The 27,542-nt window shown below is 38.5% G+C and overlaps 1 protein-coding gene and 1 long non-coding RNA gene across 4 annotated transcripts in view; one reads left to right on the forward strand and one right to left on the reverse strand.

The window, feature by feature from the left end:
* ZNF609 (zinc finger protein 609) overlaps nt 1–27,542 on the forward strand; it is a 212,111-nt gene that overhangs the window by 112,834 nt on the left and 71,735 nt on the right. The gene's annotated exons all lie outside the window — the stretch shown is intronic.
* LOC115301037 overlaps nt 1–27,542 on the reverse strand; it is a 102,184-nt gene that overhangs the window by 52,973 nt on the left and 21,669 nt on the right. For 2 of the 3 annotated variants that reach the window (XR_003912951.1, XR_003912949.1), the window contains exons 2-4: nt 13,428–13,475; nt 6,095–6,157; nt 5,778–5,931 (exon numbers count right to left, since the gene is read on the reverse strand). This is a non-coding gene — a long non-coding RNA (uncharacterized LOC115301037). The remainder of the gene's footprint in view (nt 1–5,777; nt 5,932–6,094; nt 6,158–13,427; nt 13,476–27,542) is intronic. The other variant, XR_003912950.1, reaches the window with a different exon arrangement.

Genomic DNA, 27,542 nt, shown 5'->3' on the forward strand with positions numbered 1-27,542 from the left:
CCCCCCCCCCCCCCCCCCCCGTGTATTGGCTCATTCCCATCATTAGCAGGCATGCACTAAGTTTCTTTAACCTTTAAAAATATCTCTTAATCCCACATCTTCATCCAGAAAATGCCCTATTTTTCTGCTCTCTCTAGCAAAATTTCTGAAAAGCTGCCTATACACCAATCATAGCCTTAATTATAGTCCACACAACCATCTCCATTCCTCTCCCTTTCTCTCCTAAATCAATTCTAATCTGGCTTTTGATTCTGCCATTCTGTAGAAATTGCCCTTGTTAAAGTCCCCAGTGACTTCTCCACTGATAAATCTAATGATCAATTCTCAATTTTTATTTTTTTGAATAATAGCTTTCTTGAGATACAGTGCCATAAAATACACCTTTTGAAATACAAGTACAGAATTAGAGGATTTTAGTATATTCACAAAGTTATACAACCATTACTACTATCTAATTTTAGAGCATTGTTGTCATCCCAAAAAGAAGTTCTGTGCCTGCCAGTAGTCATTCTACATTCCTGCATATCCTTAGCTTTCAGAAACCATTACTCTGCTTTCCACCTCTGAACTAGCCTATTCTGGACATTTCATACAAATGGAATCATATAATATATGGCCTTTGTGCCTGGCCTCTTTCACTTAGCATAATGTTTTTAAGGGTCATCCATATTTTGGTTTTTTTCATGATCAAATAATCCATTGTATGGATATATACGCTACTTTTGTTTATCCATACATCACTTGATGGATACATTTGAGTTGTTTCTACTTTTTGGCTATTTTGACCAAAGCTAATATGAACATTAATGTACCAGTCTTGTATGGACATATGTATTCCATTCTATAAGTGTATATACATATACAAGTGTATACTTGTAAGTAGAATTGCTGAGTCGTATACTAACTCTGTTTAATATTTTTAGGAATTGCCAGACTTTTATCCATAGTGGCCCCACCAATTTACAATCCCACATGCAGTATAAGAAGGTTCCAACTGCTTGACATCCTCACCAACAGTTTGCAATGTCTGTCTTTTTAATTTTACCCATCTTCATAACTATGAAGTGGTATCACATTGTGATTTAGGTTTCCTAATGACTAATGATTCTCAGCCCCTTTTCTTGTGCTTGTTGGCATTTGTGTATTTTCTTTGGAAATATAAATAAAGAGTTTAGGGGGGAAAATGAGATGTATTCAGATCCTTTGCCCATTTTTTTAATGTTTGTTTATTTTTTGAGAAAAAGAGAGCAAGTGAGGGAGAGGCAGAAAGGGGGGACAGAGGATCCCAAACGGGCTCCTTGCATGGACAGCACAGAGCCTGATGCAGGGCTTGAACTCAGGAACCAATTAGATCATGCCTGAGCCGAAGTTGGATGCTGGACTGAGCCACCCTTTGCCCGTTTTTAATTGGGTTGTCTTTTTATTGTTGAATTGTAAGAGTTTTTAAAATACATTCTTGATACAAATTCCTTAACATACATGATTTGCAAATATTTTATCTGATTCTCTAGTGGACTGTCTTTTCACTTTCTTGGTATTTATTTTACTTGACCTGTTAGTAGATTTGATTGCTCTTGCCTTCATGTGCTTTCTTCACCTGATTTCCAGAATACCACTTTCTTCTCATTTTTTTTCCCTCACCTTACTGTATACTTCACCTTAGGCTCCTTTGCCTCTTCATCTCTCCACCCTCTAAACATTGAAATGCCCCGGCACCCAGTCCTCAGACTACTTGTTGTATTTTTACTACTCTGTTATCTCCTCTGCTCTCATTTATATGCTGATGACTTCAAAATTATTATCAGCCTCATATATTCATCTGCTTTCTTGACACTTTAACTTAGATATCTAATAGGTATTTCAAACTGATTTGTCCAAAATCAGACTCCTGATTTTTTTTTTCTGAAACCCGATCCTCCCTCAGTCTTACTCATCTCAGCAAATAGCAATCCCGCTTTTCTTTTTTCTTATTTTTTAAAATTTTAAATGTTTATTTATGTACTTTGAGAGAGAGAGAGATAGAGAGTGAGCAGTGGACAGACAGAGAGAAAGGGAGAGAGAGAATTCCAAGCCAGCTCTGCGCTGTCAGCACGAACCCCAGTGCGGGGCTCAAACTCATGAACTTTGAGACCATGACCTGAGCTGAAATCAAGAGTCAGACACTTAACCAACTGAGCCACCCAGGCACCCCAGCAATCCTTTCTTTTCCTTTCCCCTTCTCTCTTTCTTTCCTTCCTTCCTTCTTTCCCTCTCTCTTTTTCTTTTTCTCTCTCTCTGTACCCCAGCAATCCTTTTTTACCTTTCTCTTTTTCTTTCTTTTTCTTTCATTCCTCCTTCTTTCCTTCCTTCCTTCTCTCTTTTTCTCTTTCTCTCTTTCTGTCTGTCTTTCTGCCTTTCTTTCTTGTCTGTCCGTCTTTCTGTAGGGTCCACACCCAGCATGGAGCCCAATGCAGCGCTTGAATTCACAACCCTAAGATTGAGACCTGAGCTGAGATCAAGAATCGAACACTTAACTGACTGTGCCCCCCAGGCACCTTGCAGTCCCATTTTTCTAATTGTGTGGGTCAAGGAGTCATTCTTGACTCTTCATCTTCTTCCCCACATATAATCCACCAACAAATCCTACTGGCTTCATCTTTAATATATTTAGGATCCAACCTTTTCTCTTTACCTCTACTGCTATGAGCTGGTCCAAGCCAGTATTTAACTTCTTCTGGATTATTATAATAGCCTTTAACTTGTCTCCCTGTCTTTAGTGGCCTGTAATCTTTTCTCATAGTAGAGTGATCCTTTTAAAGCGTGTCAGATTATATCACTCCTTTACTTAAAACTGTGTTGTGGCTTCCCATATTATTCAGAAAAACTCAAAGTTCTTGTCAAAGACATCATCTAGCTCCTATTTTCATTCTGACCTCATGTATTCTCGCTGCTGCCTCTCTCTTTTTCTATCATACTAACTTCCTTAATATACCTCAGATACCTGAGGTGCATTCCTACATTTTGGCCTTTGTGTTCTTCCTTCTGCCTGCAATGCCCATTCTTCTGCAAGGTTCAATAACAGTGCCATGTAGAGCCATACTGGAGCCAGAGGCAAAAGGAAAAATCAATGATATTGATCCAGTTTTTATTTAAATTTTGATATTTTGTTTATTGTGGGTTTTTTTATTTGACTTTTCAAAAATATTGCATTAAGATAGGTTTTTTCCTTTAAATTTTTACACATGAGGTGAGTACTTTTCATGCCTCCTTTGCATCATTTGCCTTACCTTGCTCAAGAAAGTAGAAATAGAAGGACCATAAACCTATAGCTAATATCATAGCTAATGGTGAAAAACTGAATGCTTTTGCCTTAGGATAAAGACCAAGGTAAGGATATTTTCTCTTACTACTTATATCCATCATTACACTGAAGGTCCTAGTTAGTCTGATAAGGCCCGAAAAATAAATAAAACAGGAAAGGAAGAAATAAAACTATCTTTATAGATGATATGATCATGTATGTAGAAAATGCTAAGGAAACTACAGTAACTACAAAAACACCTGTTAGAACAAATATGTGAGTAGCAGTATTGCAAGACAAATTCAGTGTAGAAAAATCAGTTGTATTTCTATATAGTGTTAATCACATTGAAATTTTTATTTTAGTTTATTTTTAATATATTTTTTTTAACTTTTGTTTATTTTTGAGAGCGAGAGAGAGCATGAATTGGGGAGGAGCAGAGAGAGAGGCTGACACAGAATCTGAAGCAGGCTCCAGGCTCTGAGCTGTCAGCACAGACCCCAACACAGGGCTCCAACCCACGAACCATGAGATTATGACCTGAGCCGAGGTGGACACTTAACTGACTCAGCCACCCAGGCACCCCAATCACATTGAAATTTTTTAAATGCTACTCATAATAGCATCAGAAGTATTACATACTTAGGGATAAACCTGACAAAAAATATGTAAGACCTGTACAATGAAAACTATAAAACATAATTGAAAGAAATATAAGAAGTCCTAAATAAAAGGAGAGATTTACCATGTTCATGGATTGAAAGATTCAACAGCATTACAGTCTCCATTCTCCTCAAATTGTTGACAGACCAGTGATTCCTAATTCTCAACAAGCCCTTTTTTTTTTTAATGTTTATTTTTTAGAGAGAAAGTGGGAGAGACAGAGTGCAAGAAGGGGAGGGGCAGAGAGAGATGGAGACATAGAATCGGAATTGGGCTCCAGACTTCTAGCTATCCACATAGAGCCCAATATGGGGCTTGAACCCATAAACCACAAGATTATGACCTGAGCCAAAATTGGTGACTCAACCAACTGAGCTCCCCAGGCACTCCCTCAGCAGACTTTTTAATAGAAATTGACAAGCAGGTTTTAAAATTCATAGGGAAATGCGCTTACACTACTTGATTTCAATTCTTATTTTAAATCTACAATGATTACAACAATATGGCAGGGACATTGAGATAGCCAAATATGCGGATCAGTGGAATAGTGTCCAGAAATTGAAATATACTTAAATGGTCAATTGATTTTTCTACAGAGATATAAAGGCAATTCAACAAAGAAAGGATAGGTTTAACAAATGGTGCTGGAACTATTGGATATCCATGTTCCAAAAAGTGAACTTCTATTTATACCTCACAACATGAATAAAATTTAACTCAAAATAGATTTAGGCTAATGTAAAATCTAAGACTATAAAAATTGTAGAGAATATTATAATAGAAAACCTTTCTGACTTTGGGTTACAGCAAAGATTTCTTAGCTATGACTTCAGAAGTACAGTCTGTAAAATGAAAAATTGATAAATTGGACTTGATTGAAGTTAGGAAGTTTTGCTCTTTAAAAGGCACCCTGGGGGCGCGTGGGTGGCTCAGTCTGTTGAGTGTCTGGCTTCAGCTCAGGTCATGATCTCGCGGTTTGTGGGTTCGAGCCCCGCGTCAGTCTCTGTGCTGACAGATAGCTCAGAGCCTGGAACCCATCTTCAGATTCTGTGTCTCCCCGTCTCTCTGACCCTCCCCTGCTCAAGCTGTTTCTCTCTCTCTCTCAAAAATAAATAAAACATTTAAAAAAAATTAAAAAATAATAATAAAAAAAAAAGGCACCCTAAGGTACAGCTGGGTGGCTCACCCAACTCTTGAGTTCAGCTCAGGTCATGGTCTGACAGTTTGTGAAATCAAGCCCCAGGTGGGGCTCTGTGCTGACTACATGGAGCCTGCTTGAGATTCTCTCCCTGTCTCTCTGCCCCTCCCCTGCCCATTTGCATGTACACTCTCTCTCAAATAAATTTAAAAATATGTATATGTATGTACATAGCTGAAAGGCACCATAATAAATTTAAATATACATACATATATAATAGGTATATATATTATATATTTATGTGTGTGTGTGTGTATCTATGTATATATCTGAAAGTCATCATTAAGAGAATAAAAAGGCAGCCTACCAATTTTGGGAGAAATAATTGCAAATCATGTATCTGGTAAAGGACTTCTATCTAAAATATATAAAGAACTCTGGAAATTCAGTAATAAGGAAAAAGCAACCCCAAAACAAATTTGAATAGATAATTTCAACATCTTTGGCCAAAAAGGAAACATAAATTAAACCTACAGTGAGATACTGCTGGATTCCTATATTAGAATATCTAGAATTGAAAAGATTGACTTTACTCAGTCCGAGGAGCAACTGTTTTATACTATTAATAGGAATACAAAATGATAGAAGTGCTTTGGGAAACTGGTTCCCAATTTATTTAAGAAATTAGGCACTTACCTAACATAATTTAGTCATTCCATCACAAGGTATTTACTTTTTTCATGTAGTCTTGTACTCAGATATTCATAGAAGCTTTATTTTTCATAGTCCATAACTGGAGACAGCTCAAATGTCCATTGACTGGTTAATGGAAGAGCAAATTTTTGTGTACCTATGCAATAAATTATTACTTATCAACCGAAAGAAATAATATATTGACACACACAACATGAAAGAACCTCAAAATAATAATTCTAAGCAAAAGAAACTATATAAAATAGTACATATTATATAGTTTTATTTATATGGAATTATAGAAAATGAAAAATAATTACAGTGACAGGAAGCAGATCATTGCTGAGGAGTGGGATGGGAAGGTCAGGGAAGATCTGGAAGGACTGAAAAAGACAAGGAAGGAGGATTACAAGGAGGCATGAAGAAACTTTAGTGTGAATGTCTGATATGTTCACCCTCTTAATTATGGTAATGATTTTATACATGTCAAATTTATTAGATTATATAAGTTGGTGTGATTTATTGTATGTATGTTATACCTTAACAAAGTTCATGTAAAAAAGACAAAAACCATGCAAAACTAGGCTGACCATTATAATCAGGATATAAAGCATCTCCTCTCCTCTTATTAAGAAACTTACTTGATACAGCTTTACCAGAAGACAGGTTAAGAATACACATTGAAAAAGTGTATACCTTTCAATTCCACCTATTTAGGAGTTTATCGCAAATAAGGAATTAGAAACATTTGCAATAACTTATGGATAAGAATGCTAAAAAGCTGCAAGCAACCTAAAATTCTAATTATAGGAAGCATATTAGATAAATTCCAGTTTATCTGCATACGGAATATTATGCAGCCATGAAAATCTGTATACTCAGTGGCAGAGGAAAATGTCCATGGGAAAGTGAAAAATAACTGGTTAAGTATCAGTACATTTGGTATGCCCTGCTTTCTTTTAAAGATAAATAAGGGGTGCTTGGATGCCTCAGTCGGTTAAGCATCTGACTTCAGTTCAGGTCATGATCTCGTGGTTTTTGGTTTGGGCCTCGTCATGCTCTGTCTCTAACAAAAATAAACATTAAAAAAATTAAGGGGCACCTGGATGGCTCAGTCAGTTAAGCATACAACTTCACTCAGGTCACTATCTCATGGTCTGTGAGTTCGAGTTCCACATTTGGCTCTGTGCTGACAGCTCAGAGCCTGGAGCCTGCTTCGGATTCTGTGTCTCCCTCTCTGTTCCTCCCCCGCTCATACTCTGTCTCTCTCAAAAATAAAGGTTAAAAAAACAAAAAATTATTTTTTAAAAATAAAGATAAATATAAAAATAACAATTGTTTCTTTTGGTAGTGAGCTTACTAGTGCTTTATACTTTATACCTTCCTGTTTTTTACATGGGGGTCATCCAGCTACCAACATCTGTAGGTTCTTTAGCCTTAGGCGCTTCTTTTTTCCCCTCAGAGCAATCAACCCATCTTTTGCCTGCTCTCACAGCCCAGTGGAGGGAAAAGGGTTTTGTGTTTCCCTGGTGCTCTCCGTGTTGAACTTTATCCCTTTTCTCAATTGTATGTGTTGTGGGTGAGTACAGAGCCTGAATGTTCAACATTTCCGGAGAGTAAGCCTTCAGACTTCTGCTGGTAGGCTAAAGAGATGAGAGCCTGCATTGGGTGTAATCTGATTGTATCTTTTAAAGACTGAATCTTCCGTGCCTGGGTGGCTCAGCTGGTTAAGCGTATGACTTTGGCTTAGGTCCTGATCTTGGAGTTCGTGAGATCAAGCACTGCTTTGGTTGAGCTCTTGTCCCGCTTTGGGTAACTGCTAGCGCTGCTTCAGGTGAGCCCCACTTCTCTCTCTCTGTCTCTGTGTTTGTGTGTGTGTGTGTGTGTGTGTGTGTGTGTGTGTGTCCCTTGTAGGATTCTTTCTCTCTCCCCCTCTCTTTACCCCTAGCTCACTTGCACCTTCTCTATCTTCCTCAAAAATAAACATTAAAACAATTTTTTGGAATAAAAACAGGTGCCTGGGTAGCTGGGTGCCTCGGTTAAGCGTCCAACTTCACCTCAGGTCATGATCTCACAGTCTCTGGGTTTGAGCCCTGTGTCGGACTCTGCTGACAGCTCAGAGCCTGGAGCCTGCTAAGCATTCTGTGTGTCCCTCTCTCTCTGCCCCTCTCCTGCTCACTCTCTGTCTCTGTGTCTCTCTCTCTCTCTCTCTCTTTCTCTCTCCCACACTCCCTCTCCCTCCCTTTCTCTCTCTCTCTCTCTCTCAAAATAAAAGTACCTGATGTTGCTAAGCGTTTCCTGAGTTTTGAATGTTTGCTAGCATAGTTCTTTCACTCCCAGCTTACAGGCTTAGTCTCTTACAGGTTTGGGTTTAGGTTTCAATTTCCTTTGGTCTGGTACGTTAACATTTGTCCATCTACTTTGTAGTTTCCAAAATGTTTTTGACATCTCATGTCTGCTGCTCTCCTTTTCCTCACAGCTTTATGTCTATTTTTACACTTCTGTGGTTTCATTTTAATAAGCTTTTGGAAGAGAGAAGAAAGAAACACATGTGTAAGGCAGTCATCCTCATTTGTACCAAGTAGACTTCAGGAAGGTCCCCACCTGAGAGAGGTTGAATGAAGGGTTGAAATCCAGTCTGATTGCATGTCTTGAACCTGATTAGCACAGAAAGGCAACTTCTTTCTAATTCACAAAGGCCTTATCATATATATATATATCATATATATATATATATGATATATATATTTTTTGCTGTTGTCTTTAGGTGATAAGTTGAATATGATGTGTATTTCTGCTTTATTTTTTCAATTTTATAGCAAATTGTGAGTGCTTTTTCCTAGGTTCAGTTTTCCAGATTTTTGGTAAATTGTGTATGTCTTCCCTCTGAATAGAGTAATAAATATGTTTTGTTTCTAAATCTTAACTAGTTTTCTGTGTAGCTACTTAGCACCTAATTGGGTGCTCAGTCCCCTTAATTTACTTCAGTATTCTGAATGCCAAATTCTTGCCCCATAAACACTGATTCACAGAGGAGGAGACTGAATCTAAGAGGTTTTTGAAGATAATATGCAACTAGAAATATGCATTATGAATTCAGATTACTGACAACCTTTTTAAATTTCCAGAGAGAACTTAACCCTCTAAGACAATAGAAATAAAGTTTATTTTGAGGGGTGCTAGTTGTCTCCTTCATGTCTTACCTAACTACACTACTTCCCACCATCTTTGACTTCTTAACTTTCAGGTTGGCTTAAGGAAGGAGAAAGAAGAGAAGAATAGCTTGAGCTGATAATAGGTATCAGCAGCATTTTTTTAACCATGGCCTTTAAAGGAATGCTGGGTAGAATGATGACTGTATTGAAACAGAATGAAAGTGCACTTGGGTAACTCAGTCGGTTAAGTGGCCGACTCCGGCTTAGGTCATGATCTCACGGTTTGTGGGTTCGAGCCCCGCATCGGGCTCTGTGCTGACAACTCAGATCCTGGAGCCTGCTTCAGATTCTTTGTCTCCTCTCTCTGCCCTTCTGCTCACACTCTGTCTCTCAAAACTAAATAAACATTAAAAAAAAAAAAAAACCAGAAAGGCAGCAAAAGTGAGGTTAGTGCAACAAAACAGTTCTCAAGTTTACTAGGACTACCATTTAATGTTTTTCATTGGTTGTCTCTAATTTTAACCTTTCCCATATATTGGAGGCAGAAAGGCAGCTGTAATGTGGCAACTTGTGGCTCCTCTCTTTTATCTCCAGAACAGAGATGTTTGTCTTCAAGATAATAATTTCTTTCCTTTGTAGCTTTTTTTTCTGTGACTGATTGTCTCTGCATGTTTTCTAGAAGAGGTTCCAGAAGGACAGTGCTTTGCTGTTTATTCAATATTTTATGAGAAGCTACTCTGCAGAACAAAGAATGATATAACTTAACTCACAAGGATGGCAAAGACTAAAGAAATTAGTTCATCCTTCAGAGCAGCTGAAGGAAATAGCAGCCCATTGTTCTCCAAAGTGTGGATCTTTGCCACCCACCAGTTGTTGAAATCTCATCTTTGTCTCTGTACACATTTCAGTGTCTTAAGAGGTCCGGGGGTGGGGGGAGTTTGGAGCGAGGCTATCTTACCATCTTCCTTTATACATGGAATGACTATTATGTAGATAAATGAGATTATGTCAATCCTGTCAGTGTCATAATTTCAGCAGCTAGCACAGTGCCTCAGTAACCTTGGTTGCATAAATGCTGAAATAACTACCAAGTTCTGGGACAGTGGTCAGAATGCCTAATAACAGGGATGAAACATCAAGTTGCTGGAAAATTGTGGTGTGTTTTCTTGCATTTTTGGGGAGACTAGTAAAAGTCAGCCAATGTAATTAGATTGTTAAAGTCATTCATTTATCCATTCATTCAAAAAATAGTTATTGAGTACTTCCCATGATTGGGCACCATGCTAAAGACTCTGAGATAGAGTGTTGGAGGAAGGGATATCCTGCTTAATGGAATTTCCACTTTATCATGGGAGGGAGACAGCACAGAAAGTCATTTTGTATAAGATAAGTGCTCCAAAGGAAAATTATACCTCTGACATACTATGGAAGTAGATCTACTCTCTTTCTTAATTATTTAGAAAACTGTGGTTTTTAGAATGGCCACACTACCTAAAGAAGTCATCAGGAAAGCTTGGCATGTTCCCTCATTGTAGCAATGTGTAGGCACTAGATAATAGGGAATATTTTTATCTCTGGATATGATTTGTTTCTTTCTCTTAGTTTAAACTGCTTCAAAAAGAACAATTTTTAAAACGAACACCCATACCTTTGAACCACTTTAAAGCATTAACAACATTTCAAGTTTAGAACCTCCTGTGTGATCCTTTCCTAATGAGGGTTACCTGCTCCTCCCTTTTTACCGCCCACTGTTTGATATTTATAATCATTCACCCATTTATCTCTGTATGTTTTCCCATTTGTCTGTATCATCAAGCAATCTGTCTTAGTTTTGCCTGATTTTGTTCTTGATTTCAGTAGAGTCATTATGGGGGTGCCTAGCTGGCTCAGTTGGAGAAGCATGCAACTCTTGATATTGGGTTTGTAAATTTGAGCCCCACGCAGGGTGTAGAGATTACTTAAAAATAAAATATTTTTAAAAATAATAGAATCATTATGTCATGCCTTTTTCCCCTTGTCCATGTTGATATGTGCAGTATAATTTCACTGCATTTAGTATTCCACTGTATGAAGATATGAAACTATGTATTGTCAGCCTACTGGTGGACATCTGGGTTCTTAACAGCATTTTTGGCAACACAAATTGCTGCTCTAAACATTGTTGTTATGTTTTCTGGTCTACATGTACAAGGGTTTCTCAAGGGTGCATAGCTAGGAGTGGAGTTTTTAGGCAGTAGGGTGTGTATATCTTCCACTTGACCAAGTAAGGCCAGTTTGTGAAAGTAGTTATACCAGTAGTTTTTCCTTTCATCACCTTTGTTTAGTTGGTACTTGGTATTGTCAACTTAAAATTTTTGCCAGTATGGTTGGTGCATAACACGATCTTAAATATGGTCAGCAGGTGATTAAGGACAGTGTGAACATCTATCAGTATGTTGTATACCAAAATCAGTTTTTTCATTCTCTTATTCTTTAATAGAAACAACCCCCAAAAGAAATACAGGGCTGGGGGTTTAAAATTTCTGAAGCCTTACCCCAAGGTTTATAAAGTACAAGGTAAGCATCCATCTTCAGCTCAGGTCATGATCTTGTGGTTTATGAGTTCCAGCCCCCCACATCAGGGTCTCTGCTGTCAGCACAGAGCCTGCTTCAGATCCTCTGCCCCTTCTCTTTGCACCCCCTTCTCAAAAATAAACACTAAAAAATAAATTAAATACAAAGTATCACTTCCTGAGCACTATGAAACAAAGACTATGTAGTAAGATAACATCCTTCTAAATATATGTGATTATACTTTTCCTTAGAATGGAAAGTCTAGTCTTAATAGGATGGTATGAACTAACTTGGTTCTTTGCCACATGGCTTGAAATACACCTGTATGATGAAATAAGAACTTATTAGAATGTGATTGTTTTTTTCTATAGAAGATGAGAAAAATTATCTAATTTACTGTTAAGTAAAACCTTAGTTTGTAGAACAGAAAGATTTGCTTTGAGCCTCCTGGTGTTATGCGCAGAATGATGCACACAGTGAACTGTTATTAGGAGTTTCTCTTTAGACTGGTGGAATTAGTTGGACGTTGATTTGAGGGCATGAGGTGAACAATGAAGTTGAAAAGCATGTATTTCTGCTGCATGTACTTGTTAAAGATACTAAAGTAATATTTCTCTTCTGTATTGGTCTCTTCCTCCCTTTTGACAGTTGTAGTTTGGTTTATTTAGTTTCTTGTAGTTCTTGCATGTGTGTGCCTGCTGTCTAATCTTTTACTCAATCAGGTCAATCCAGCTTTGAGGCTAGAAGTCCATAGAATCTCTTCTAGCAACCTGAGCAAAACTTGTAAGGAAAAGAAAGGAAAGAATAGTAGGCTCTAAAACACTAGAGATGGGAAAAACATTCCAATATAGACCATTTTAATACTTCTTAGATTGAAATAAGATATCTCATTGTCTGAAGGATAAATACATCTGACCTCTTTCACTATGTATTTTATTTAAAATACGCCTATCTCTACGGTGTTCGAAAGAACCTCTTCTAACACCTGTCAGGCTTGTATCCTAAGCGTAATAGTGTCAGTCCAGAGCCGTTGTGTTTCAGGTGCTGCCTTATTCTCATTCAGATCATCTTGAAGAGATTGCTGGTTGGAAAGTTTAATTTTTGTGCTACAAATGCTTGTCTGAATGTAGGAGAGGTTTTCATTTTGATGAATACCCTTGTAACAAGGTTCAAGTTACAATGCTGTTAAGTATAGCTGCCCCCATACAGTTATGCCAGTTTGGATTTAGGCAAGATCAGGATTTAGAGAGAGAGACTAAAAACCTAGCATTATATTAATCTCATGAGGAAACTAAGGCCAAGAGAGCTTAAGTGACCACAGCTAAATGTTTAGAAATCTTCAGGGTGCTAGACAACTGAGTGATAGGAGCCATAATTCTTTGCAGAATTAAGGTTGGCTTGTTCTAGAGAGCAGAAGAGGAACAGCTTGAGGGAAACCTCCCTGATCTTTTTAGACTGCTAAAGTGTTTGTGCCATGGGCATTTCCCCCTTATTAGAAGCTCTCCCTCCCATTTTTTTCCCCCAAAGGTTCCTTCTCAGGCCAATGATTAGCTAAATGCCTCATCGAAGTGGAGATTAAGTGCTTTTCTTTCTAACTCCTTAGAGAATTATAGGATTATTACCAACTCGTCACCTGCTGACCAGTTTTATCTGCTTGGGGAAACTGCTGGTGTGTTCATCCGTTTGTTCTACAAGAAGGGGAAGGCTGTACAGACTACTGGAGATTATGGCAACCTCTTTCTCAGGCTTAATAGTGCCAGAAGCATAATGTTTCAGCCACCCATACAAAGCAAGTGGTTTAACTACACACCAGAATGTCATTTGGGGACTTTGTCTCCTGTGTTTGTTCCTGGCTTGCATAGATGAACACCAGCAAATTGAACTTTAACTCTTCTTATGGAGCCCGACTGTAGAGTAATACAAGAATTATGGAAGGTACACTCACCTTATGTGCATATGTGTTCCAACCTGAGATAAGGATGGGCTTGAAAAGCTAAAAAGGAGAAAACTTATTTGATTATTTAAATTAGTGATTTAGTAGCCAACTCTTGGCTTGCTTTTAGCCTGAAAAAACTGCTCTCTGGCTTGTGAACTTCTAATCTTTGTTCTGAGGTAAAGGTCAGTGGGCAAAGCCCATTTGGAGTATCCCTAGGGCGTATTTAATAAAAACAGAAACTGCAGCAGCAGTGTTTAACATTTATCAGGCTCTGTGCCAGAAAACGGTGCTAAATGCTTTTATATAATATTTCATTTAAATCTCACACTTATTCTGTGAGGTGTGTACTAGTGATTTCTGTTTTACTAATGGGAAGACTGTGGCTTGAAGAAGTTAAATGAGTTGCCTAAAGCTGCAGTAGCCAGTAGTGGTGAGTCAGAAACCAGGTTGGTTACCTTCAAAGTCTATTTCTTTTAATTATTTTTTAAATGTTTATTTTTTATTAATTTTTTAAATCTACATCCAAGTTAGTTTAGCATCTAGAGCAACAATGCTTTCTTTTTTTTATTATTATTATTAATTTATTTATTTATTTATTTTGAGACACAGAGAGAGACAGCATGAGCAGGGGAGGGTCAGAGAGAGAGGGAGACACAGAATCCGAAGCAGGCTCCAGGCTCTGAGCTAGCTGTCAGCACAGAGCCCGATGTGGGGCTCAAACCCACAAACTGTGAGATCATGACCTGAGCCGAAGCCGGACGCTTCACTGACTGAGCCACTTAGGCACCCTGAGCAACAATGATTTCAAGATTCCTTAATGCCCCTTACCCTTTAGCCCAGCCCCTTCCCACTATCCCTCCAGTAACCCTCTTCCCTGTTCTCCATATTTAAGAGTCTCTTAGGTTTCCACTCCCTGGTTTTATGTTATTTTTGCTTCCATTCCCTTATGTTCATCTCTTTTGTATCTTAAAGTCCTCATGTGAGTGAAGTCATATAATACTTGTCTTTCTCTGACTAATTTTGCTTAGCATGATACCCTCTAGTTCCATCCAAATAGTTGCAAATGGCAAGATTTCATTCTTTTTAATTGCTGGGTAGTACTCCTGTGTGTGTGTGTGTTTGTGTGTGTGTGTGTGTGTGTGTGTATACCTACCACACCTTCTTTATCCATTCACCCGTCAGTGGACATTTGGGCTCTTTCTGTACTTTGGCTATTGTTGATAGCATTGCTATAAACATTGGGGTGCATGTGTCCCTTTGAAATAGCACACCTGTATCCCATGGCTAAATACCTAGTAGTGCAATTGCTGGGTTGTAGGGTAGTTCTATTTTTAATTTTTTGAGGAATCTCCATACTGTTTTCCAGAGTGGCTATACCAGTTTGCACTCCCACCAGCAGTGCAAAAAGATCCTTTTTCTCCCCATCCTTGCCAGCATCTTTTGTTGCCTAACTTGTTAATTTTAGCCATTATGATGGGTGTGAGGTGGTATCTCAGTTTTGACTGTATTTCCCTGATGATGAGTGATACTGAGCATCGTTTCATGTGTCTGTTGGCCATCTGAATGTCTTTGGAGAAGTGTGTGTTCATGTCCTTAGCCCATTTCTTCACTGGAATTTTGGGGAGGGGGGGAGTGTTGAGTATGCTAAGTTCTTTATAGATTTTGGATACCAGCCCTTTATCTGATATGTCATTTCAAATACCTTCTTCCATTCTGTTGGTTTCCTTTTAGTTTGGCTGATTGGTTCCTTCACTTTGCAGAGGCTTTTTATTTGGTGAGGTCCAAATAGTTCATTTTTGCTTTTGTTTCCTTGCCTCTGGAGACTTATTGAGTAAGAAGTTGCTGCAGCCAAGGTCAAAGAGGTTCTTGCCTGCTTTCTCCTTGAGGATTTTGATGGCTTCCTGTATTACATTTAGGTCTTTTATCCATTTTGAGTTTATTTTTGTGTATGGTGTAAGAAAGTTATCCGGGTTCGTTTTTCTTTTTTCTTTCTTTCTTTTTTTTTTTTATGTTTTTTATTTATTTTTGAGAGACAGAGACATTGCGAGCAAGGGAGGGTCAGAGAGAGAGGGAGACACAGAATCCGAAGGCAGGCTCCAGGCTCTGAGCTAACTCTCAGCACAGAGCTCGAAGCAGGGCTCAGACCTATGAACTGCAAGATCATGACCTGCGCCAAAGTCGGATGCTCAACCAACTGAGCCACCCAGGTGCCCCATCTAAGTTCGTTTTTCTGCATGTCACTGTCCAGTTTTCCCAGCACCATATGCTGAAGAGACTGTCTTTATTCCATTGAATATTCTTTCCTGCTTTGTTAAAGATGAGTTGGCCATACATTTGTGGATCCATTTGTGGGTTCTCTATTCTATCCCATTGATCTAAGTGTCTGTTCTTGTGCCACTACCATATTGTCTTGATTACAGCTTAATACAGCTTAAAGTCTGGGATTGTGATTCCTCCTGCTTTGGTTTTCTTTTTCAAGATTGCTTTGGCTATTTGGGGTCTTTTCTGATTCCACACTAATTTTAGGATTGTTTGTTGTAGCTCATGAAGAATGCTGGTGTTATTTTGATAGGGATTGCATTGACTATGTAGATTGCTTTGGGTAGTATTGACATTTTAACAATATTTGTTCTTCCTATCCAGGAACATGGAATATTTTTCCATTTTTTTGGTGTCTTCTTCAATTTCCTTCATCAGGTTTCATAGATTTTTTTTTTTTTACGTCTTTGGTTATGTTTATTCCTAGATATTTTATGGGTTTTGGTGCAATTGTAAATGGGATCAGTTCCTTGATTTCTTTCTGTTGCTTCATTGTTGGTGTATAGGAATGCAACCGATTTCTGTGCATTGATTTTATATCCTGCCACTTTGCTGAATTCCTGGATCAGTTCCAGCAGTTTTTTTGGTGGAATCTTTTGAGTTTTCCGTAAAGAGTATCATGTCATCTGCAACAAGTAAAACTTTGACTCCTCCTGGCCGATTTGGATACTTTTTATTTCTTTGTGTTGTCTGATAGCTGAGGCTAAGTCTTCCAGTACTATGTTGAATAACAGTGGTGAGAGTGGACATCCCTGTGTTGTGTCTGACCTTAGGGAAATGTTTCTTTATTTTTGAGAGAGAGACAGAGCACGATGTGGGGAGGGACAGAGAGAGAGGGAGACACGGAATCTGACGTGGGCTCCAGGCCCTGAGATGTCAGCACAGAGCCCGATGCAGAGCTTGAACTCATGAACGGCAAGATTATAACCTGACTGAAGCTGGATGCTTAACAGACTGAGCCACCCAGGTGCCCCTTAATTATTTATCTCCTACTTCATTTAAATTTTTTTAATGTTTTTTATTATTTATTTTTTAAGAGAGAGAGACAGACAGAGCATGAGCAGGGGAGGGGCAAAGAGAGAGAAACATAGAATCTGAAGCAGGCTCCAGGCTCTGAGTTGTCAGCACAGAGCCCGATGCAGGGCTCAAACACACAGAACATGAGATCATGACCTTAGCTAGAGTGGGATGCTTAACTGACTGAGTCAGCCAGGAGGCCCTTTCCTACTTGTTTTCACCCTTTCTTTCTGTTTGAACAAGTCTTTCTTCCCTTATCCATTCTTAAACCAAAATCCTCCTCTACTTTCTGAAATAGTCTACATCTATGGACATTTTTGGGGATATTCTTTTATATGAGATTTTTTTCTACAAGGTTAAAATTATAAATAAAATGGTGAAGAAATTTTACATATTAGAAACAGACCCAGAAATTTAAGAGTTTTGTTTATTATAAAGATTTCTCAGGGATGCCTGGGTGGCTCAGCCTGTTATCTGACTCTTGATTTTGGCTCAGGTAATGATCTCAAGGTTCATGAGTTTGAGACCTCATGAGGCAGGGCTGACAGTGCAGAGCCTGCTTGGGATTCTTTGTCTCTCCCCCTCTCTCTGCCTCTCCCCCACTCACGTGTACATGTGCTCTGTCAAAATAAATAAACTTAAAAAAAAATTAAAAACTATATTTGTGAGGAAAAACTCCTTTTAATTAGCTCTTAATGGGGGGGGGGTGCCTGGGTGTCTCAGTCAGTTAAAGCATCTAATTTCGGCCCAGGTCATGATCTCACACTTGAAGATTTCAAGCTCTGCCTTGGGCTCTGTGCTGACAGTTCAAAGCCTGGAGCCTGCTTTGGATTCTGCGTCTCTTTATTCTCTGCCCCTCCCCCACTTGCACTCTGTTTCTCTCTCAAAAATGAACAAACATTAAAAAATAATAAAATCTCTTAATGGAATTCACAATGAAAACTTAGACTGATAGGTGCTGGTAAAAAAATTAAACGTGGTATGATTGATCATACTGGTTACGGTAGAGGCTAAAAAGTTACTCAAGTTGACCAGAAAGTCAAAAAACTACCAGGGAAAGTTGGAAAGAATAAGAAAAAACACATACTGCACATGGCCCCATTTAATTTATGCACTTACTAAATCTCTGCTGTCAGCCAGCTACTTGCTGATTAGAAATTTCAACTCCTAACCTGTGCTCTTAGAAACCTAGTCATTTAGGGAGGTCTGGGTGGTTCAGTCAGATAACGGACTTCGACTCAGGTCCTGATCTCGCAGTCCATGAGTTCAAGCCTTGCGTTGGAGTCTGTGCTGACAACTCACAGCCTGGAGCCTGCTTTGGATTCTGTGTCTTCCTTCCTCTCTGCCCCTCCTTCACTTGTGCTCTGTCTCTGTCTGTCTCTCTCTCTCTCTCAAAAAATAAACATTAAAAAAAAAAAACAACAACACCTGGCCTTTTATTGCTCTGGCATATGAGGTACTCAGACTCTGCCCAGTATTCCAGATTCCAGTTGATCTTCAAGAAAACTCCAATATTCATGAGTAATCCAGAATGTTCTGATGATCTCACCATAATTTATTCCTGTGGTATAATTGGATGTGTTTGTTGCCTGGACATAGTAATACTTTTGTAGTATAGCTACTTGATTATCTTACAATAGGTATTTTATTTAAGGAAGATGCAAAAATTTAATGCTTTTAAGAGCAGGAGAGGTTCAAAGGGTTTTATATCATGTACAGACATATTAAGCTTCACCTTCTAAAAAAAATGAAATAGTCTGTCAACAACTTAGTGTAAAAGAAATTGATGCTGAACCCACTCCAAAGCAAGGCAACTAGAGAAACACTATGATTGCCCATTAGTAAGATGCCTGGGAGGGGGGCAGTTCTCCAATAGGAAAGATGATGGTAGGGATACAAAAACTATGTATACATTATGGTTTTTAAAATTAAAACCCAGATATGCAAAAAATTTACAAAATATGAAAATTATAAAGCTTTTAATGGACATTGGCTCTTAAACTATAGAATCTGGCCCAACCAGACTGAGTATCAGGATTTTTGTTAGAGTGGTTAGAAAAAAATACATGTTTCCACTGGGCTTGGAGTTAAGAGCTTGAACTGTTGTAGCTACCATGTCACTTAGGAGGAAAGCCTTTCTAAAGATGAAGGTGGACCAGAGGAAGCAGTATCAAGAGAGGGAGGGATAGAAAACTAGGGCTCCATAGCATCCTTTGAACCCCTATAGCAGGCCGTGCATAATTTGGACTTTTTTAGTTACATGAGAGCTATTAAATTCCTTTTTTTTTTTTTTAAGCCAGTAGGGCTATGCTTTTCTGTCACTTATAACTGAGAAAGTCCTCATGCCATCTCCTTAAAGATCATAAAATCCCAACTGCTTTATTTCATAAAGTTGAAATTTGAAGAAGTGAAGTGACTTGCCTAAAGCTATACAGCTAAATGGTGGAAACTGGGACTAAAACCTGTCCCTGCCACCTGCTTTATAAGCTCATTACTCCAGCATAAATCAGTTTAACTAGGTTTGGGGTTAAGTCTGTGATGGGTTTGTGGTGGGGTTGGGATGCCATTTAAGATAAACTAATGGAAATCAGCCCCACTCTTAAACAGTGTGTCTTTTGGAGTGACTGTGACTGCTGTTGGTAGAGAAGGCTCTCCAGTATTGTAGTACTTAATTGTTCTAAACTAGTGGGTAAGAGTTGTGTCCATAGACCATAGTATTTCATGATTGATATCTTCGTAAGCCCTCTTTGGACTCTGTGGATATTTCTGGCTAGCTATTTTAATGTTGCCCCTTCCCTGGGCCTTCTAAGCTTCTAGAATCAGCAGACTCAAACATTTTTCTATGGGTGTATCTGGTAATATGAAATGAAATATGGACCTCAAACATATGCCAAGCTTTTTCCTGCCTTAGGGGTTTGCATATGCTGTTTCCTCTGCCTGCATTGCTTATCCCTGGGTTTTCCATATCTTCTCATCTTTCAGGTTTTGCATATCTTCTCACCTTTCAGGTCTCAGCTTAAATTCAACCTCTTCAGAGAGTCCATCCCTGACTACCCTAGAAGATCACTTTGTTCTATTATCTATTCCTTAATAGGTTTATAATTCCTTTGTATTTACCAGTCTCTTTCTTTACCATTCTATGCCCAGTGTCTAACACAGGACCTGCACATAGAAGGGGCTCAATAATTATTTGTTAAATGATTGAGATGTATGTATCCGTGGCTTGACGGAAAACAATAAAAAGCACTGAGTATTTGGGCACTTCCCCTAGCCCTGTCCAAGTACCTTAATTGCCCTCACACCTCTACAGACTGAACATATGGCATGAATCCTGAAGAGAGAGAAAACTAAAAGCTGCACTTAACCATTATACTGATAATTGTCTCAGGCATTCTTGAGTTAATATTTTATTACGTCTATTTTTCAGCCTGTCATGCCTTGTTTTTTCTTTTCTGTGACTTCTCACCTACCCACTTGACTCTGACTCAGATTCCTCACACCAGAAGGGTATATCAGAGAAGTGAGGTGGCCCTGAGAGCAGGGGAGGGAAGGATGGAATGACAGGGGCTACCAGAAATCTCTTTCAGGACTCTAATCGCTCTAAGGTCACTGTTCAGAGACTAGAATGAGAAAGACTTTGAGTGCCTCTTTTTCTTGCTCAGTGCCCTCAACTTGAGTGCTGAGCTGGCAGGCAGATACCTTTTCCTCCTCAGTTACTGTCAGAAGAACATGAAGGTCAGGGAGAGAGAGACAAATGAGAACAGCTCTGGGAAAGGAGGTTACCACGGTAACAAGCAGGCGGGACTGCTATTTGGAAACAGGCCTAATCTTTCTCCTTCTCCCTCCTTCCCAGCACAAGAAGATGGGTATTGTTTAGCTGACCTGTATCCTTGGGGTGGGAACCATAATCCCTTTCTGACAGTTCCCAGTGACACTGGAGTGAGCTGCTTTGCATTTTAATTTGATAAACAGCAGCCACAGTTTTCTCAGAAGTGTTGGAGACATGGCTTTTTCTGGCCCTGTTCCAGGTAGGATTTTGGTTGCCACAGAGAGGGGTTTGGAATTGTTGTTTATTTCCCAATAAAGAGTCTGCATATTTGCACATGCAGGAAATATGCCATTCGGTTCTCCACAGCTAGAATTAAATGAATACCGGTAGTTTCTAGGTTATGAATATTTGCCTACGAAGGTCCTAGCAATGTTTGTGTAGAATTGCCTGTTTCCCCAGTTCTTAGGAGCCACCCAGCTGTGTGGGGACAGTCCTGTTGCCCAGTGACCTGTGCAGTGGATGTACTGACTTCATATCCTTACCTTTCTGCCTCCCCCTTCTACTCACATGCCGCATTGTTGCTGCTCTTTCCCCCCATCTGCCCATTTCCTAATCAGCCTCAGTCCTTTTTCTTATAATAAACCTAAACCTTCACATATGTAAATATCTCTTCCTTTTCCTTTAAAATAACTTTTTAAAAACTATAATTTTTTTTAAAAAACTATAAATTCCTAATAAAAATGAGATACTGAAAAATATAAAAAACTAAAAAGCATCCAGATTCTTATTACCCAGAAATGACTGCAAGAACATCCTTGCAGATCTCAATTTCCATTTCTAATTTCTGATCTGCATATCATTTAAAATCATATATACTTAATGTAGACATCAATTTAACATTAATAGGCTAATCTAGTACATGCTGTGTTGTAACCTTCTGTTCACTCAAAAATACACTGTGGATATCTCCTTGATGACTGATATCTATGCTATCTTGGGCATTTACATTGTTTCTGGGCTTTTTCTGTTTGGCTATTAAAAACAATGTTGAAACAAACTGTATATCATACATCTTTGTGTACCTGTCCTGTTATCTTCTTCTTTTTTTTAAAATTTTTTAATGTTTAGTTATTTTTGAAGGAATGAGAGAGAGTGCAGGGGAGGGACAGAGAGAGAGAGAGAGATACAGAATTTGAAGCAGGCTCCAGGCTCTGAGCTGTCAGCACAGAGCCTGACACGGGGCTTAAACTCATAAACCGCAAGATCATGACCCGAGCTGAAGTCAGTCGCCCAACTGACTAAGCCACCCAGGCGCCCCCTGTTAACTTCTTTATATAAACTATAGAAATATAATTTGGGGCCAAACGAGCAAGTGCAATTTACATTTTGATACATAGTGCCAAAGTACCCTCTGCAGAGTTTCTGCCAATTTATATTCCTCCCAGCTACAACAGAATGCCTGTTTTTTTCTCCATACTCTTGCCAGCTTGAATATTTGTTCAACGTTTTCATCCTTGCCAGTCTAAAATTGGAAAATTATATTTGTATTTACATATTATTCTGTTTTAATTTGTGTTTACGTATTATTCTGATGTTCCTTCAGATTATGCATTGAAGACCTACCTGCTTCTAATGCGCTACTAGTCTTCTTCTCCTAGAGTGCTGGCAACTGAGCAAAGTTTAAAAGAAAACCAGGGGCTCCTGGGTGGCTCCATCAGTTAAGTGTCTAATTCCAGCTCAGGTCATAATCTCACAGTTCGTGAGTTGGAGCCACACATCAAGCTCTGCACTGACAGTGCACAGCCTGCTTCCCATCCTGTCTTCCTCTTTCTATCCCTCCCCCGCTCATGCTCTCTTTCAAAAATAAACAAACACTAAAAAGATAGTAATAAAACCAAAAACCTAATCTCCTTTATCTTTCTTCAGCTACTCTCCAAAACTAAAACCTGTTTGTTTCTCCCCTTTTTTCTTTCTTTTTCAGATGTGGGATACCATCCACATAAATTTAAGCTGCACAGACTGGGATTTTAGTCTGTTCAGTTTATAGCATATCTCTAGCACTTACAATAGTGCCTGGCATGTATTAGGTAAATATTTGTGGAATGAATCCTCTCCCAACTATCTGAATTTAAAATTCTTTTTTAAATTTTATTTGAGAGAGAGCATGAGCAGGGGAGAGTGGCAGAGGGAGGGAGAGAGAGAATCTTAAGTAGGCTTCATGCTCAGCATGGAGCCCAATGTGGGGCTTAATCCTATTACCCTGGGATTATGACCTGAGCCAAAATCAAGAGTTGGATGCTCAACCGACTGAGCCACCCACACACCCCTCAATCTGAAATTCAAATCATACCTGACTCCTTTACTGATCACCTGCATGTCTGATATCTCATAAAGTCAGATTCCTTATAATATATCCTGAATGTCTTTTGAATCCTTCCAGTCATCCCCTTCCTCTGTCTTACTAGGTTTATTGTAACGGGTATCTAGCTAGGATCCACCTCCTTTTCAATCTTTTTTAGCCTACCCCTTTGCATTAATTTGACCTTTAAATGTAGAAATCTAATAACATCATTTTGTTTCTTTAATTCCTTAGTAGTTTCTTAATACCTGGAAAATTAAGTCCCAATTTTACTCTCCCTGTTCTCTTTATTCCAACCAAATCAAACAACATGGAGTTCTTTAAATATATTGTGTTTGTTACTGCCTGTGCACCTTTGAATGAGTTGTTCTTGGAGTACACTTTTTTCTTCTTGGAAAACTACTACTTCTGCTTTAGTCCACTCCCATATGAAGTCTTCTCTGTTCCCTCTGACAGTCACTCCCTAGGCCAGTACTTGCAGCTCGTTGTTCATCTTTATTGTACCTTTTTACCAGTTTGTCCTCCAAGCTAAAATGAAGTTTTGTAAGCAAGGATATAGACTTTGTATTGAGTCTACAAATATGGCATCTGTTTTTCTGAGTTGTGGGATTCTCCATTTTATTACATTGTTGAATGGATTTGTATTAGAATAAGGACCATGTTTAATAGTAAAAGCGTTAAAACCTATTAACTAGAATATAGTTACTCTTGCCTTGTTGGGTTTGTCTAAGGCACGATCTTGGTTAAAGAGATTTTTTAAGAGCAGAGTTCTTTCCAATATCAGAATATTCTGATGTCTTTCTAGGTTACAGTATTTAAGAAACCTTCTGTCCTTTGAAAAATGAATTGCCCCTCTCAATTTCTATAGGATTTTGTGAGCACCATATGTTAAGCACATTCTACAAAATTCTAAATTTCATATAGTGTTGATATTTAGTTTTGGGGGTTTTGTTGGTAAGTTTTAGAAGAGCTGGGCTAAGGAGTAGTTGTTAAAAAATGAAACATAGTTTAGCAAGGCTTGACTACGTTATGACAGATGTTCAGTCCACTTCAGAGGATATTTATACTGAAAACAGAACCATATTATGCAACATTAAGCAAAAATCAAAATATGAAAATAAGGATTTACCAAAACCAATGTGCAAACCCAGATCCAAAAATAGATTAAAACTCTTGACCAACTTTTGTTCTTCTTACTAAAGATAAGTTTGCTTTACCAGAGGACTATGAAATAGCAAGTACCCTCTTTCCTCTTTGACAGAGCATCTTGAGTTTTGATGGAGTTCAAGTGTCTAAATCCAAATTAATCATATTGGAAAATACTGAAAAAGTTTGCACGTGGAGTCAGAGAGCCTGTTGTCTAGGGAATCCTGGCATATGGGAGAGAACCAGAAGGAGAATACTGGACAAGCACATGTCCAAATTTTCAAAATTATAGATGGTTATTTACTGATCTTTAGCAAAATCCTAGAACAAAGTGTAGATAGACAGTGTGTGAGCTACTTGCATTCTCCTTCCTGATCATGCCCAAGCTTTTCTAGAGTAATATGGGGAAGAGTGTAAGTTTCAGAGTCCAGACATACCTTGGTTAAAATCCTGACCCTGCCACTTAGTAACTGGGTAATTATGGAAAAATCAATTAACCTTCCCAGGGCTCTGTTTATTTTCTGTCAAACAAAACTATCATCTACTTTATAGGGATATTAGAAGATTTAATGAGATAACATATGTAGAACTCCTGGCACACAGTAGGCTCGTAATAAATTCTAATTATCTTCCCTTCACCACTTCCTGCTTTTCTTTACCCAGTGCATTCAGTTTAGCTTCTGTGCTTTCCCCTTTCCTGCAGTTTCAACTTCTTACTAAGATTATTTAACAAAAGCCCATTCTCTTCTACCTTTTCCCTTGGCTTCCGGTGACACCATCCGGTTTTGATTCTCACTTTAGTACTACATAGATTCTGGGGCCAATTTGCCTGAGTTTGAATTCCCATTTATCATTTAGAAGCTGTATCACCTTGGTTAACATACCTAGGCTGTTTAGTCTTAGTATATTCATCTTTAAAAGAAGATGGTATTGGGGCGCCTGAGTGGCTCAGTCGGTTAAGTGTTCAACTTCAGATCAGGTCATGATCTCGCCGTTCATGAGTTCGAGCCCTGCATCTGGCTGTGTGCTGACAGCTCAGAGCCTGGAGCCTGCTTCAGATTCTGTATCTCCTTCTTTCTCTGTCCCTTCCCTGCTCACTATCTCTCTCTTTCTCTCAAAAAATAAATAATAAACATTAAAAAAAAATTTTTAAGACGATGCTATTTTTTTAAAATGTTTTTTATTTATTTTTTGAGAGACAGAGAAAGACCATGCAAGCAGGGGAGGGTCAGAGAGAGAGGGAAACACAATCTGAAGCAGGCTCCCGGCTCTGAGCTAGCTGTCAGCACAGAGCCCGAAGTTGGGCTTGAACCCATGAACCGTGAGATCATGACCTGAGCTGAAGCTGGACGCTTAACCGACAGAGCCACCCAGGCACCCCAAGACAATGCTATTAAAACCATAATGAGATATCACTTTACACCTATCAGAATAACTAAAATTAAAAACATAAGAAACAACAGATGTTAGCAAGGATGTGGGGAAAAAGAAGCCCTCATGCACTTTTGGTGAGAATGCAAACTGGTACCGCCACTATAGTAAACAGTATGGAGGTTCCTCAAAAAATTAAAAATAGAATTACTGTATAATCCAATAATCCCACTTCTGGGTGTTTACTGAAGGAAAATGAAAACTCTTGAATTCAAAGAGATATATGCATCCCTATGCGTAGTGCAGCGTTATTTACAATAGCCAAGATACAGAAGCAACCCAAATGTCCATTGAGAACTGAATCAATAAAGAAGATATGCCATATATATCTATAATGGAATGGTACTCAGTCTTGAAAAATAATGAAATCTTGTCATTTGTGACAATAAATAGACCTAGAGGATGTTACACTAAATTAAGTAAGTCAGAGAAAGACAAATGCCATATACATTCATTCATATGTGGAATTTAAGAAACAAAATAAAAAAGAAAAAAAAAAAAAACCAGACTCTAAGACACAGAGAACAAACCGGTGTTTGCCAGAGGAGAGGTGGATGGGGGAATGGATGAAATAGATGTAGAAGATTAAGGTACATTTAAGATGAGCACTGAGTAATGTAAAGAGAATTACTGAGTCACTATATTGTAAACCTGAAACTAATATAACACTTTATGTTAATTATACTTAAACAATAATAAATTTTAATTTTTAATTTTTTAAGGTTTATTTATTTTGAGAGAGAGAGAATGCATGTACATGAGCAGGGGAGAGGCAGAGAGAGAGGGAGAGAGAGAGAATCTCAAGCAGGCTCCACACTGTGAACACGGAACTCAACATGGGGCTTGAACCCACAAACCTTAAGATCATGACTTCAGCCTAAATCAAGAGTGTGATGCCTAACTAACTGCATCCGGCTATGCTCTGACAGAGTGGAGCCTGGTTGGGATTCTCTCTTTCTCCCTCTCTCTCTGCCTCTCCTTCTCTATCTGCCCCTCCACTATGTGTGTTTGCATGCATGCAATCTCTCTCTCTCCCTCTCAAAATAAATATTTTAAAATTTTATTTTTTAAGGATGATTTGTTAAAAAAAGAAAATAGGGGCACCTGGGTGGCTCAGTCGGTTAAGCGTCTGATGTCAACTTCAGCTCAGGTCATGATCTCACGGTTTGTGAGTTCAAGCCCCGTGTCAGACTCTGTGCTTCAGCACAGAGCCTGGAGCCTGTTTGGATTCTGTATCTCCCTCTTTCTCTGCCCCTCCCTCACTTGTGCTCTTTCTCTGTCTCTCAAAAATAAATAAATGTAAAAAATTAAAAAGAAAAATAAAAGCTACTATATTAATTACTACAGATGGTTTTGAAGAATACATATAAAATGCTTTGAAAAGTGTGTGGCACACATGTAGCAAGCAATAAATAAAGTTTACTTCTATCATCATGATTATTATAATTTTCAGCTTCTTTGTGGTCTTATCTTACTGGATTTAATCCTTTCACTGATAATACTCCTTATTTTCTCTCTCCAGCTTTCTTCTTTTTTTCCTCTATCCTTTATGCTTGGGCTCTCTCACCCAGGCAAGCTCATGGCTTCTATTAACTACTGCCCTGGACTTTCTTCTGAGTTCCAGTCCTATATATCTAGCTACCTACTTAAAGCTGATGTCCAGGGTTTAACTTGTTTCCTAATTCTCTCCCACCAACAATGGCATTAACTTTTTGCATCCTTAATGATATTTATTTGATTGCTTGTTCACATTTGTTTACCCCACCAGATCTAAGGATAGGCATCATATTAGATTTATCACTTTCCATAATACAGTGCTTATACCATGTTAAGTATTTGATATTTCTGAATGAAGAAAGAAATCCAGAAAACTTTTGCTTATTAGAAACCTGATTAAGTCCTTAACCAAGGTACTGTGAACTTTCTCTCTCTTTGTTCCCAATACAATTGTTGGGTAGGTAGATTGGAATGCCTTGATTTCTTTGGGGTATTTGAAAAAGCCTTTCATGATATTCTTCATGACATGTTGATGAAATGTGCATTGGATGGCAATATAGTTGGGTGACTTTATAGGTGGCTGAAG

The sequence above is a fragment of the Suricata suricatta genome, chromosome 9, assembly GCF_006229205.1.
Source record: "Suricata suricatta isolate VVHF042 chromosome 9, meerkat_22Aug2017_6uvM2_HiC, whole genome shotgun sequence".
Classification (NCBI taxonomy): Eukaryota; Metazoa; Chordata; class Mammalia; order Carnivora; family Herpestidae; genus Suricata; species Suricata suricatta.